The sequence below is a fragment of the Epinephelus fuscoguttatus genome, linkage group LG10 (genome assembly GCF_011397635.1).
Source record: "Epinephelus fuscoguttatus linkage group LG10, E.fuscoguttatus.final_Chr_v1".
Taxonomy (NCBI): domain Eukaryota; kingdom Metazoa; phylum Chordata; class Actinopteri; order Perciformes; family Serranidae; genus Epinephelus; species Epinephelus fuscoguttatus.
Window position 1 is genome coordinate 39,566,578 of NC_064761.1, and position 13,864 is coordinate 39,580,441.

Below are 13,864 nucleotides of genomic sequence, written 5' to 3' on the forward strand. Positions count from 1 at the left end.
ACAGAGGTTTTCTCTTCAACACAAACAGAAGTGGTGATTTAAACCAGTTGAAACACTGAATTAAGGAGTTTTACATTTTACAGTGTTTTTCCAATGCTGCTTGTCACAGAGGGGCTTTTAACAACAGAAATATGGTGGTGCAACCTGGCGAGAAAACATACTTATATGATATTCCATTTCTGCCAATAAATCCTTTACAAGCACGAAGGCTCAGCCACAGCCTCTGTGATGAATGTGTTGGAAGATGTTGTACCGGAAGCCATGTTCTAATAGGTCAGCCATTAAGGCTTGTTCCTGGCCCTATCAGAGACATGTTGATGATAAGTGTCTCACCGGAGACCGGACATGCAGTAACAACATGCAGGGGCACTTTAACATTTTGTCCAAGGCCAGAGCAATGGAATTTCAGAAGTTATTGATCTTGTCTGGGCAGGTGCCTCTGGTCGATACAAAAGATAAGACAATATCAGTTTTAGCCATCGCTATGGGAGACGACAACAAGAAAAGTTTGACCTGAAAGGATAAGTCACTATAGCAAAGGAAGACACCTCAAACAAACTTTAAAAGGCCTTGCTGGGGCATTAGTCAAAAAGTAATGCTCCTCCGTGGGGCTGTTGTTACTGTGTTCATGAAGATAATGGGCAATATCCTTTGAGGGATTTTGTTTCTATGGCCGCTCACAAATATGAGGAATAGGCAGTGTTACTCAGTTCTTAACAGTTATTTACAGCTCTGGGCAATTTGTGATGATGTGCAGTTTATAGCAGCTAGTGTTGTCATGGAGCTGTCATTACTTAAATAAGGAGTTTCACAGTGTAAACAGCACCATGTGGAGCTCCTCCAGTTTAGAGTCAAGTCTGTATATAATTTGGTGATGGCATAATGATCTCTTCCTTCTTCTATCTCTGTCCTTGATGTTGTCTGTCTCTTTCCTTAAAGGGACAGGTCACCAAAACAAAAACACTGTATACTGTTACACATGTACACACTGCAGTAATATTTAAGATGTTTCTGCACTTTATTTCAAAGTATTTATAGCAGCATTGCTATTAGTTAGTATTGCTTAACACTGAATCTCAACTGTGAAAAGGAAATGTACATTTTAGATCCCAAAGTCTGGGTTTAAAAAGGCGTGTCTGGTACTAAAATGTTTGAGGTATATCAAACAAAAAAGAAGAAAATTAACAATGTAGGAAGAAAGGGCGTAGGTTTTGTATATCATTGGGAGTTAACAGTTACTGCACTCAAATTCAAAATACTGCCCCAAGTCGTGTCCGCCCCCCCCTCCCTTACAGATTCTATGCTGTTGGACAGCATGGAGACTGATTTGTTTGCCCACGGGCGGCCGCATCCTTGACCTTCGGTTTTCCAGCGGATGGTTCAAGCAAGTCCGGCTTCTTTGCTGCTAACGCTGCTGCTGGGACACAGCTGAGGAGGAGCCGGCTGCTAATGCTATGTACCGGGACACTGCTAATGCTGCTTGCCGTGCTGCTGTAGCTCAGTCGTAACTGTAACTGATGCTGAGACTCTGCTGACTGCGTGACTGGTAGACGGCAGTGGGTGGCGCAACAGGCCAAAACACAAATTCAAAACATAAACATGATTTGCGGACCGTAATTTTTTATTCTGGCTGTGCTATTGTTGTCAGTGAAATCAGTATGTTATATGAACATTATTCCTTAGTCTCTGTGACATATTAGGAGGATTTTATGACCATTTGCTTTAGATTTCTTACATATCGCTCCTTTAAAATGAAAAGTTGGTTATTTTTGGGAAAAACGTATTTGCTTTCTAGCAGAAATTTCAACGAGAGAATCAACACACGTCTCAGGTTTGTACCATAGACTGTGAAAAATAATGGACTTAGCCACCGAGATGTTACCCACTGGTTTGTGGAACGCCATTTTGAAGCTTTAAGCTTGGCATTTAGGGGGTCAGCATCTTGTTTTTTTAAATTTTGAATATTTGGACGAGAGGGGGGAGCTGTGGAGGAGCACGGGGTGGATCTGACTCATAGCAGTATTTCCCACAGAATTAAAGTCTATTTGTGGCGGTACATGATCTCTCTAGATTCAAATGCTCCTGCAGGTCCATAAACCAGGGCTCGACAGTGCGAGCCTTTCACTTGCATTTGCGACTAAAAACAGGTGTGTGTGAACTGTAAAAAATATTTAGGGGCACATGTGCGCATAAAAAAACAGCCGAAGCAGCTTATATTTTTGTCAATAAAAAATATGATAATCTAACCGCAAATGTTGGAGGAACTCCCTCTTCCCTCTTCCCTGTGTGACACGGTTATGGGCGGTTTTCCAAGCCACTGTCGGCACAATGAATATAAGTCCCACTGTCGGCAGGGTGGAAATAAGTCAAAGTGTGGAGGAAGCGGCAGACCTATGGGGAAGCCTGCTCTGTTCTCCCCGCAGTTAGGGACCGTTCTCCACAGCCAGGCTGTCGGCTGGGTGGAAATAAGTCAAAGTGTAGCGGAGACGAGGGACCAGGAAAAGCGGCGGACCTCCAGTGAAGCCTGCTCCGTTCTCCCCGTAGTTAGGGACCGTTTGCCACGGTACCGCTGCTGGGCAGGGTGGAAATAAAGCCCTTTTCACACAGAGCGCGCAAAGCGCAGACCTCCGCCAACAAACCCATTCATTGTGTATGTGCTACTGCGGCGCAAGAGCGCACTGCAATGCCGCCGAGCTGATGCCGCGGCCAGCCTGCACTCGAATTGAAAATTTTTTAATTTCACCGCAACGCAGCCTTGTACACCTGCGCGTCAATACAGCAGAAGAAATAGACCCTGAAGCAGACCCAGCAGCTGTAGCTCTGAACGAGCTGAGCCCCCAAATCCTGTATTGCACGCCTTGCTCTCAACTTGCGCCCCCGCGGCGCCCGTGAAAAATCTGCTCTGTGTGAAAGAAAGGGCTTGGTCCTGCAGAGTGAGAGAGATGGGAGAATGTTTTAGGATAGTAATAATATTATATAATATATCATATTCCAAAGATATATATATATATGATTCTTGCTTACTTGCTTGTAAATGTCTATTTGCATCATGTTTATGATGGAAAACACATTATTTGATCAATTTACATTGTGCCCTTTACACTGTCCTTACTTTTTCAACTTAGGAGCACATGTGCTCCTTGGGAAAAAAGTTAGCGTCAAGCCCTGCCGTAAACGCAGCACATTTGGAGCTCAGCAGCACTCTGTGAGTCGCAGGGTGGATAATTAATTTCTCAATCTATTCAGAGCTGATCAGATCAGATCGATGGTGAGGAGCAGCTGCTGCGGAGGCATGTTAGACCCAGTTTAGGCCCAGGAGAATGACCAGCTAAAATTCACATTGTAAAGAATGTTAGAATTAAGAGACCAAAAGGGTTTTTTGTAGCAGTTAATTTCTGCTGTTAAGTTGGACATTTTAACATGAGTGTCTATGGCAGTGTTTCCCATACATTCATTTATCTGTGGCGGTGCGCCACGAATAAATTATCTCCGCCACATATAGATTTTTCTGCTTTTGGCGGTACCTGTTCAACCTCGCTCATAAACACATTATAATGGGACTCAGTGTCTGTGAATGTAGCTTGTCGTTACAATTCAGGTGCAATAGGTGGCGGTATGCATCGTAAAGACGCACTTAACGCAGCTGGTCCACCAGAAGAAGAAGAAGCAGCAGACGTAGTAGCTAGTGTTAACTGCAGCGCGAGTCCCGTAGCAGCTCGCCCCCCTGTTAATCAATTACAGCGGCTCCACTGGCAGCGGGAGCGGCACGACAACCCCCGTCTGTCGCGCGACAACTCTCTATTTTACGCAGCTCTCCTATTTTTGTCGCGCTATGCTCCCCTACGTGACCCTCCAGCAGTTAAAAACTATATGAAATAGTGTGCTAAACGAGCACAGTGTGTTTTTAAATGAATAAACCACTATCAGAGGTGATATGTGATGATTTTTTCCATGCATTTACCCATGTTTATCCGTGACATTGTGTAAATGTCCGTGGCGGACATTTGAAAGTGAGTAGATGACAAACAGTACAGTAAACGTGTAGATAACTCAAATATATGTAATAATTTAGGTGGAAAATGCTTTAACATGTCATGCAGCCTACATGCAGCCTCTCGGCTCGGCAAACAGTAAACAACCCCGCTGGCGTCTCTACGTGTCGCTTCCGTACGCAGTCAGTGGAGCCCAAATGAATACACTGACGTGACGTAGGTTTGCAGCCGGTGGAGCCTGGCTGTGTGGTTCTGCTCGTTAGTAATTAACTCTGACGTTGGATGTTCACTTCTTCAGACAGATGAGTATTGAAAAATATTTTTAATACCCCGCCCTCCCAGGACCACACCACCACGAATAGATTCCTGTCCTGTGGGAAACACTGCTATGGGGATCGACGGGCTTCTGGAGCCGGCCTCCAGTGGCCATGAGAGGAACTGCAGTTTTTGGCACTTCCACGTTTACCTAATTTTTGAGCCCCACAGGCTGTCATTCAGTTTGTACACTCGAAATAAAGCTTAGCTTAGCATAAATACTGGACACAAGTGGAAACAGCTAGCCTGGGCAGGTCGTAGGTGGATTTTGTAACCTTTGGCCAGGCTGGCTATTTCCCCTGTTTCCAGCGATAAGATAAGCTAACCGGCTGCTAGTGGTTGCTTCAAATTTACTGCACAGATAGGACTCTAATAGGGATGGGTAACACAAGCAAAAACACTATTCGAAAAATCGTGGCAAGTATTCGACAATTTTTCGAATAATCCCCCCCCCCCCGAGCCACGCACACAGAGATCCATTCATCTTTAAAGGGCCAAACATACTCGGGCAGAATGGACTCCATGGAGGTCCGCACGGACTCAAAGCGGACGTTCGCAAGCCCTGTGCGCGCACACCAGTGACTGCTCGGCATGTATTTTTCACATCGCGGGGATTTTTCACAGACATTTTTACAGGAAACTACAACTACAATGCACTCGACTATGAAAGCCCGAATGACTGCGGACATACCTCACGGAGTAGTAGTCTCTGCATGTTTCTCCTGTTTGTAGAAGAGCATCTCACACCGCTGTAGCAATCCTAGACTGCCCTCGTGCAGTTAGGAGCTGAATTGCATGTCAAATAAAGGGGGGGAAATAAGACGGCGAATAGTAATAGTCGCATTAAAAAAATCGATTTTTCAAAATAAAACGACTATTCGAAAATCGAAAATCGTGACCCATCCCTAGACTCTAACTCTCACTAAGTAGGTAAGTTACTGTTCGCTGTGGTTATGGCTGCTAAACACATCTATGCTGGACCATGACTTCTGCTCTTGCACCTTTTGCTGTTACTCATTGACATCTTCCTTATCGTTTCGCTGCTAAATTAAATTGATTTACCGACCATAAAAAACATTCCATAAGGATTCTGAGTTAAGTCATGCGTCGATTTGTGGCTCAAAATCCAGTTATCCCTAATTGTGAAATTCCAGACCTGGATCACCACCAAGATCCACGCATGAGCTAATCTGCATGGAAAATCTGATACTGTGTGTCATAACTTTTTGAATAGCCAGCTGATCAACGTTCTTTCCATTGATTCAAGTTGCACACAATAAAACTGTCGCTACCTGAAGTAGGCAGAATTTATTCAAGCCGTATTAAATGATGTGGTGGGCTATCTTGATTTACATTTGACTGATTAATGAGTTGATAACACGTTGATTTATCTGACCTTGAATAGTTGCAGTATACTGTTCTTCACTTCATGGCACTCTGACTGCTATTATTACACTGACAGAATTTCTCAACTCCTTTACAGTTTTCACACTGCTCATTCTTTTCAAGCCAAAGTAAACTCTCAATGAACCCTCCGGGATATTTGATTAACATGGAGGGACAAAAAAACGTTTACAGGCAGACATTCTTGTGCAGAAAAAAAAGGAATATTTGATAAGGCATGTGCACAACTGTCACTGAAACACAATCATGTTAGTACTATTAATTTTCCACAAATGCAATTTTAATTACTGAACAGAACATGTGAATCAAAGAGTTTGATGATGCTATGTGTGACCATCTAATTAAAATTTCACAACTTCTCAAATGGCTGCTCTAACATGCAATTAAATCCGGCACCCCACTGGCATTCCACTGAAATTCCTGTGCTGTGACATGAGTGCCTTTTCATGTGTCCACTCAAACAGAAATAACACACATGGCTGCCTGTAGCCTGACACTTGAACTTGAAGTTGTGTGTGGTTTTATACCTCAGCTACTCCTCAGTAAGGCTTCTGAGGTCCTAAAGTGACATGACCATCTAGCACTACACATCATAGATTGTAACATGGCTATAAATAGCGTGTATCCCCATTCAACCTCAGCTGGACTTTGGCAACATCATTAACCTGGTGAGCAATAGCCGAGGTGATAAAGGGAAAAAAAAAACTAAACCATAAATACAAGCAGCTACTGATGTAACACTACTCTCCCTCCCACATAATGAGGCCTGTCTATTTCATAATTAGCTCAAGTGAGCACCACATCCTGCTGCAGGCTTCATTTGATCATAGAACAGATTCAGAAACAAAGAAACCAGCCAAAGTGTTTTTTGGCATGGTCACACTAATGATCAGTGCTGAAATAGACCATCTTTGATGTAATAAGCCCTATCTGATTCTATCAAAGGGAAGCTTTGGGGTTTTTTTTAAACCTGGACTCTATTTTCCCATGTTTTGTGTCTAAGTGACTAATGGGAACAACAATTTTTTAAAGTGGTCCAGTTTTGTGCGAGAACGCTGCAGCCAGCATGCAACAATGTCACCACTTGGGGCAATAGCGCACATCATGTACGTCTACTAAAAGCACCCATTTTTGGCACAGACAGGCTCAGATTATTATATATAAGTGTCTGACAACATTATGGAAAAGATCCGATGGAGAAATAAAACATTAACTTTTCACTTGATCCGGTCTGTATTAATATCTTCCTGTTGTCTCTACTCACGAGACTTCTCCTTGAGCGAAACTTTGGTAGACACAATAACAAACAGTTCGGATCAAAGAAAAGGGAAAGAAATGCATTTTACTTCTTTATCAGACACTTAGAATAAAAATCTGAGCCTATCAGTGGCAAAAACAAGCACTTCTACTGGACAGAGTAGCTTAGTTAGCTGGTGGCAAGTAGGGATGTTCCTGGCGACTAATTTCCCTGTCGACTAAACAAAGATTTTAATCAAGACTTGTTGACGTCATCATGCACACGCCAACAACTCGCCGCAACATCAGTGCCCCTGTTAAAGGGGAACTAATGTTTTTTTCAACCTGGGCCCTATTTTCCGATCTACTTTTGTCCAAATGAGTGATAGGATGTTCAATATTTGACATTTCTCCAGTATGAAGCTAGGGCTGACCTGCCTGCAGCCCGTGAGCGCGTGCTATATTAAATAATAGGGCACTCAGACAGCTCAAACAATGTCAAAATATGTCCACTAAAAGTGCATTTTTTTCACACAGATAGGCTCGGATTGTTATATAATTATCCGACAACATCGCGGAAAGGAGAAATGAACGTCTGTGTTTACCTTTAGCTGGATTCGGACATGTTCCTCTGCCTGTTGAAATTTTAGTATGTGCTACTGAAGTAATACTGCTCCCTCTCTCTCCTCGTCCACTCTTCAATTTCAATGAGCTCTGCATCCGTGTACATCCGTGTACTCCATGTTCAGATAAATACGGTCCATCCAGATCCAGTTTGTCAAAATCGGGTAAAAATTCGGACATGTTTTATTGTAGCAAGTCAAAACACTCACTCAGAGAGTGAAAGTCTGGCTCTGAAATCTCACGTCTCGCGGGATTTGGGTCGTTGCAGGAAGTTACCGCTGGACTGACCTTACAAACGTGAGGAGTTACTCTGTTTGGAGTAGTCATGGCTGAATTTTTACCCGATTTTGACCAACTGGATCTCGATGAGCCATCTGAATTTGATGACCGCCTGAATTTATTTGAACACGGAGTACGCGGACATACACGGACGCCGAACTCATTGAAACTGAAGAGTGGATGAGGAGAGAGAGGGAGCAGCAACAGGCAGAGGAACATGTCTGAATCCAGCTAAAGGTAAACACAGACATTCATTTCTCCTTTCTGTTATGTTGTCAGATAATTATACTAACAAGCCGAGCATATCTGTGTGAAAAAAATGCACTTTTAGTGGGCGTATTTTGACGTTGTTTGATGCTGTCTGAGTGCCCTATTATTTAATATAGCGCTCGCTCACAGGCTGCAGGCAGGTCAGCCCTAGATAGTAGATAGTAAGTGATGCCATTACCAGACCAGAAATAGAAGATCCTCCCATAACCTACAGGTGTGGTGTTTAGAGCCACTTGGTGATGTTAGTGATCGTATATAACGATGGATGATGCCTCTCCACTTATCGCCACTGTACAGAGGTGAAGCTTAAATATTTCAGATACGGCTGCTGCCATCTTGCTTGCTTTTAGTTTTTCTAGTTTGGCCATGTCCCATCCACTAACATAGAGAGGGTGGGCTTTATGGCTTTTTTTCACTTTTGGTGAGCTGTCATGTTGTTCCATCTTTATATACAGTCTATGGTGGCACTTAGTACATTAGTGACAGCCATTTAGCTTGTGTTTATATGACTGGCATTTAACAGAGATGTTAATTCATGTATTCATTAGACTGAAAGAGCTCAGAGAACTCGCTGGATGTAGCAATCTTGCCGCCACCACAGACTGTAGTCTGGTTGTAATTCTATCTATCTAGTTATATATATACACACACACATATATATATACACACATACACACAGATCCCAACAGGCCCTTATTATCAGCAGACCAGAGAGCGAGGGCCCTGGTGGTCGGAGGCTGCCGGTCACAGGGATGAATTTTAAAAATATAAAATATGTGTGTGGATGTTGCATTTGTATTTCAGTGAATGAACGACAGCAAAATGTGAAATAAGTCAGGAATGTTATCGGGGTCTCTGCTGCACTGCGGAACAAGCTTTTTTTTACACAGTATAAACTTTTTTTAAAAAATGATACAGACCCAGAACCCTGACTGACTGAGGTCAGAATACCACTTAGACTAAAAATGTCACCCGCTAATACAAGTACTGCATGTCCTGATGCACTGCGTTCAGCCTCAGACTGAGTGCATCTGGGTTTATACGGGAAGCCTCCAGGGGAAAGCATGTGTCACCACCCACATCGCTAAAAGTAAGCTACACTTTGTCACAGTAACTCATACACCAGAGAGGGATTTTGTCCACACTGAATAAAAGTTGTAATGCTTTCATTGCAAGTACTGGCAGTGTGTTCAGCAGTTTGCTTACTTGGGATTATAGAAAGTATTTGGGGGAAGGCAACCAGCCAGGAAGAGTTGTTCTTCTCGGATTCAGTGGGTGGCTGTTATTAACTGGACCCAGTACGTACCACTGCAGAGCTGGTACGTATTCAGACGTTGTTGTTCTCACAGTTTTGTTTTGATCATGGGGTCATGTTGGCCTGCAGACACTGCACCTACAGGGTTTGGTAAAGAAAGAATCACGTAGCTTTGTTGGTTGGTAGGTTGTCTGTTTTCAACAATCAGCCTCCATTCATTTCAAATTTCTGCTCTATTATACAACACCATTTCACACTTCCAGGTCAAACAAAATCAAAATGAACATACTGAGAACGAACACCTGATTGTGTCTAACCACAGTCACTGTATGTCCTCACTTGACGGTTGTCTGCTGTGGACCTTCACCTGTCAGCAACCAGTAATTACACACTAGCCCGCCTGGCGCTGTAAAACCATCAGTGCTACCGTTAATAATCAGATTACGTCGGCCTCCCAATAGACTGGTGGCGATGTGGCCAAGTGAAGACACACTGTGTCACCTTAAAGACACTTGGATCTGCACGTTCACACACATGCAGATGTAACAAATCCATTTATCTTTTGGACACGACTTACAACACTTACTATGATGTGTTTGACTTGTTGAGTCACATCTCTTTATCATCTCTTTATCAATCTTACAGTTTAAAGATTCGGTAGGATTTAGGAGGATATGTTGGCAGACATGGAACATGGTATAATAGATATGTTTTCTTTAGTGTATAATCAACTGAAAATAAGAATTGCTGTGTTTTCGTTATCTCAGAATGAGTCGTATATATCTACATAGGGAATGGGTGCTCATCCACAGAGTCCGCCACGTTGCATCGCCATGTTTCTACTAGGGATGGCTCATGATTTTCAAATTTTCGAAGAGTCGTTTTATTTTGAAAAATCGATTTTTTTAATGCGACTATTACTATTTGCCATCTTATTTCCCCCTTTATTTGACATGCATCCCCCCCCGTTAATCAATTACAGTGGCTGCACCAGCAACGGGAGCAGCGCGACAACCCCCGTCTGTCGTGCGACAACTCTCTATTTTACGCGGCTCTTCTATTTTTGTCGCGCTACGCTCCCCTACGCGACCCTCCAGCAGATAAAAACTCATGGAGGATTATTCGAAAAATCGTCAAATAGTTGCCATGATTTTCGAATAGTGTTTTTGCTTGTGCTGCCCATCCCTAGTTTCTACAGTAGCCCACATTGGACAAACCAAACACTGGCCCCACATAGGGCCATTTGTGTTTTTGTGTTGGACACCATAATGTCAGTAAAACACTAATTTTTTTAATGTGAAACTGCTTCACTCAAGGTTTTACTGGTTGAAATCAATGGGTCCATTTATTGTGAAGAGGACGAGAGCTCTGCAGATTCAGCTCCCGGTAAAAACCTCCTGAACAATGAACACTCAGGGTTTTCACACATTCATTTATTTGTGGCAGCCCGCCACAATTAAAACATCTGCTGCCATATTCTGATTTTCTATCTCTAGAGCTGGACCGTTCATTGGGAGCTCTGTTGGAATTTACCATTTAAGGGAATTCTATCAGGGAGTTTAGTAGGTTGCTATCTGGAATCTTCACTGCTAGATGCCACTAAATCCCCTAAATTCTACACACTGGACCTTTACAGGTGCAGGCAGCGATTCTAAGCCAGTAAACTTTTTGTCAAATTCAGTGAGTATCTCCTCACAGTGTGCTAGCTGTCCGTTGTGTGTGTGCGCTGGAAAACAATCAGGTGTCCATATACAGCCATGGCGGTTAAAAAAAAAAAAAAAAGGTAAACGATAAACAAAGTGCTTGGAACCGAGCCACACAACACTATTCCATCCAATCAGTAACAGGAAGTGTTCTTCCTCATGCACAGGACAGGGGAAAGGCCATGGATATATAAGGAGAAAAGCAGGGGAAGCAAAAGGAGGTAAAACTCCATAGCGCATTGTTAACAATCTTCATCCAGAACTGCTGACTCCGCTTTTAATGAAGTTTGGTGACCTTGTGAGCTCCACCCAACTTCAACCTGAGCAGAGGTCTGATTAAAGTGGAAACTCCTGAGGTGTACAGGGCCTTTAATATATGGTCGTATATCTGGTTTATTGTCCATGAGTGATCAGAATGCATTAGGTAGCATTGTTAATTATTGGTAGAGTGTTTCTTGGTACGACTGCTAAATTGTTTATGAACACTGTTAAGTGTAGCCATACTTTTATAACACAGGATAGCCTATTTAAAGACATAGAGTAATTGCTCAGGTGCAGAACGACACAGAGCTGCTACAAATGTGAGCAACAGACCACAATGCGTAGTGGTCTATTCAGTCAATATTTTTATATCAAGAATGGCTTGGATACTACATGTAATGTGAAAAGGGTCTCTGATAGTGGCACACAGATAACAGATAAAGCTCTGCAAAGGTTTACAGGTTGTTTTAGTGTCTTGGCGTATTTTGTTTAAGTTTACGACCCCAAACTTTTTCACTGTTCAGGCCCTGTTTAGACGACAACAGTTTCTCTAAAAACGGAAAAATCTGTCCTTTGCGTTTTAGAAAACATTCGCGTTTATATGACGACGTTATTGAAACGTTCTCTGTTCACACGGAGCTGCAAAATCGAGTAAAGTAAAGCTGCAGGGGCCGCGGAGGTCAGGCCGGGCCGATGCTGTGTATCCCAGAACGGGTGCTCAAGTGTGGGTGAGAAGAGCGGAGAGGACCGCGACGAGGTGGAGTTGCTACAGTAGATCTACACTTTGCTTTAAAAGCGTTGATAAAATCAACAGGTGAGCAGCACAAACAGAGCTCGCCATTGTTGTTGTGATGGTCGACTTTCTCACGCGTGCCTAGTGACTGGAACCGTAATGCGCATGTGCGAAAAGTCTCCGTTTTCAGAGGGACTGCACACTGCAAGTTTACATGACAATGGAGACGGTGCCGTTTCCAAAAAATTGCACTCTGGAACCCGTTTTCAAAACGTTGCGTTTTCAGGCACCCAAAACGCTGCTGTCGTGTAAACGATCAGCCAAAACTCAACTAAAGTTTACCATTTTCAGTTAAAATCGTTGTCGTATAAATGGGACCTCACTCTCACCGCCCTCATCAAAGCCCTCAAAATCTTCTTTACACTAAGTGCTCAGCTCCAAACAGCACATAGATCCAGTGAGTGACTAGCTGGTGAACATAGTGGAGCATTTAGCAGCTAAAGAGAGAGGTATTTCACTGGGGAGGTGGTGGAGACCAACAACAGAGCTAAAAGAGTCATTATTGGACTTACATTCATTAGTTGGACACATATGCCACTCCAAATGATTGTTAATGTTGCTTGGTGTCATCAAACATGATCATATGACTGCAAACAGGAAAAGAATCCAGGCACTCAAAAACAAAAATGAGAATGAGGAAGGAAAGATTAGATTAAAAAGCCTTTATTATATCATATGACTGTTTCCCCACCCAATTGGCCAATAAAAATCTGTTCAGCATGCAAACTCCTCCGATTCTCAGATCTTGTAGATCAGGAACTATAACTAATCCACTGCTGTTTAGAACAAGCAAGAAACAGTATGAGTTGACCTTAAAACGAAAGCATTAAAAGACAGCCAATCACCTGAAGCTGAATTGTTCTAATGCTTTATTTTACAGGAGAAGATTAAATACTTCTGTCAGAGCTGAAAGCTTTTTATTGTCCTTGGTTGATCCCTTGAGTTGCCATGGGAAGACTGAAATGAGTTGATAACATAACCTTGAGCGCTGGTGATTTAGTTTATTGCATGGAGTGTAGGAACAGAGAGCTCTCAGGCCCTGAGAGAAATGTTTGTTTTTCAGATTATGATTGGGTTTAAATTCTTATGCTTTTTCTTTTTATCATCAGCAAAGTTTTTTATTATTATTTAATCAACTCCATGATCATACTTGTACACTTGCCTCAAGAGCTGCACTGGTCAAAATCATGTTTTTACCAAATACTGGACTTTGCTGTGGAGTACAGTTAACTTAAAACAAACAAACAAACAGCTTACACTCTGCTGGACTCCTATGTCCATTTATTAACTACACCTAGGTGACGTATCAAGTACAACTGCTCTTCATCAGACGGATGAGATGTCTGATGTAGCGCAGTTGTGCACGAAACCTGTAATAAATAAGTGGACACTGAAAGCCTGCAGAGTGCAAGCTGTTCATTTGTTTATTTAATGACCTGCTCACTTTCAGCATGTGTCCTCTTTGGTTTGGATGTGAATGCATACTCCTGCATGAATATAATCTTCACATAATTCTGTTCGGTAATGCCGGAGTAAAATATAAAAGTCATAGGAGCTCATCAATCTTAAAACAGCTAAAATATGCTGTCCATACTAGGCCTGTAGCGATATACTGGTTTCAGTGTATACAGGGATATAAAAGTTGACTGTATACATTTGCTTAACTACAATAGTGAGGCATAAAAGCAACTGGAAAGTAAAGACTTTTTACACATGCTTCCATTAACAAAAT

General features: G+C 42.6%; 1 protein-coding gene across 2 annotated transcripts in view; it reads right to left on the reverse strand.

Annotated features, from left to right (window-relative positions):
• The window catches only part of LOC125896394 (cadherin-24), an 80,527-nt gene that overhangs the window by 66,010 nt on the left and 653 nt on the right, over positions 1 to 13,864 (reverse strand). Inside the window, exon 2 of one of the 2 annotated variants that reach the window (XM_049588927.1) lies at positions 9,327 to 9,513. The exons of the other annotated variant lie outside the window; for it this stretch is intronic. The gene's annotated coding sequence lies outside the window, so the exon portion shown is untranslated. The remainder of the gene's footprint in view (positions 1 to 9,326; positions 9,514 to 13,864) is intronic. 2 annotated transcript variants of the gene reach the window in all.